At 51.5% G+C, this 1,599-nt stretch overlaps 1 pseudogene; it reads right to left on the bottom strand.

Moving 5' to 3' along the window:
- Positions 1-665: 665 nt before the first annotated feature.
- LOC112933389 (zinc finger CCCH domain-containing protein 14-like) lies at positions 666-1,347 on the bottom strand (annotated as a pseudogene).
- Positions 1,348-1,599: the final 252 nt, after the last annotated feature.

Raw genomic sequence — 1,599 nt, 5'->3', positions numbered from 1 at the left:
TGCCGTCTAGTTTCCTGCGTGCACGTGCCCCTGCTCTCCTTCTCTCCGCTGGGAGGGCCCCCCGTCCCTCTGCACCCATCACCTTGAACCAGAAGCCGCCTCTCCCGAGGCTCCCTCAGGTGCCCCTCGCTCTAAGGCCCCCCAAGCCTCGGGCTGCCGGCGATGTTTCCCTGTTCGGTGGCCTTGGTGTTGCATCTGGGTTTGGCCTTTTCTCGGGGCTCACCCCGAGTTGCAGTTGTTGGGAGTCGGGACGTCCCCACTAGTGGGAGTCGTCCTGTCAAGGGCAGGATCGTACCTGAGCCACTTTGGAGCCTCCCCCTCCATTCACCAGCCTGAATGGTGGGGCGCACACCGGGCACCCGGGGACCCTGCCCAGGAGACCAAGTGCACCCTAAGCCAGTGGGAGGAAGACGCGGATCCCAGGGCCTCACGCACCCGTGGCAGTGAAGAGGTCCAGCAAAGGATCCTGGAGGGGAAGAGAGGAAAAAGTAAAACAAGACAAAATCAGAAAGTGAGACAAACCCGAAGAGACTCTTGGTCACAGGAAACAAACTCAGGGTCACTGGAGTGGGGAGGGCTTGGGGGGACGGGGTGCCCGGGTGATGGGCATGAAGGAAGGCACAAGATGAGCCCTGGGGGTTATATAAGGCTGAGGACTCACTGACCTGTGCCCTCTGAAACCTTTTTTATTTTATTTTATTTTATTTTATTTTATTTTATTTTATTTATTTATTTTTTTTTTTTTTCTCTGAAAGCTTTAAGGTTGAATCCATTTCAAGGCATGTCGTGGTGGCACAGTAGTGGAGGGATGCTAACGTGTGCGGCCAGGTCTTGTACACTGAGTGTTCAACCTGCAGTGTTTTGGACGATAGAAGGGACATTCCATTGTCTTACAAGCAGGGAAATAACGGCACAGTTGACCACTAGAAGGTGGTGCTGGTGGTGCAACTGGTTTTGGAGGCAGTACTGGAATTCTCCTACTCCTATGAGTGAAGGGACGGTCTGGTTTAGGACATATTTACAATTTGGATGAGCAAATAAACATTTTGCAGCAAATTTACAATTGGGGAAGGCTTTGCAAGGTGAAACAGGCTGATGGTAAACACACTCATCCCCATTTTTACAGGCAGGCCAGTACTTGCAACGCTCCAGAAGTTTCTCTGGCTTCTGGACCACACTCACTTCACTCATTTCAGCTTGACAGATCTGTAGGGTTTCTGCCGTTACTGGGTCAATCTGCAGTCGGGATAATAACTGCCTCTGCTGAGTTCCTTGGCTTTTTTCTCTATTATCTCCCTTTGCTTCCTCTTCTTTAATGGGGGCTCTGTCAAGGGCCGGATCGTACCTGAGTCACTTTCGAGCCTCTCCCCTCCTCCAACAGGAACACGGGGTGAACCATGAGAAAAGACCATATAATACACTATATGTTAATTCATTGAATCTAAATTTTAAAAATGAACAAACAAATAAATGAGCGATGGAACTCATAACCTGGGAATACATCTACGGGGCGCCCGGGTGGCTCAGTGGTTGAGCGTCTGCCTTGGGCTCAGGTCATGATCCCGGGATCCTGGGATCGAGTCCCGCATTGGGGTCCCC

Source organism: Vulpes vulpes, chromosome 2 (assembly GCF_048418805.1).
Source record: "Vulpes vulpes isolate BD-2025 chromosome 2, VulVul3, whole genome shotgun sequence".
NCBI classification, from domain to species: domain Eukaryota; kingdom Metazoa; phylum Chordata; class Mammalia; order Carnivora; family Canidae; genus Vulpes; species Vulpes vulpes.
This window is presented reverse-complemented; position numbering and strand designations above follow the sequence as displayed.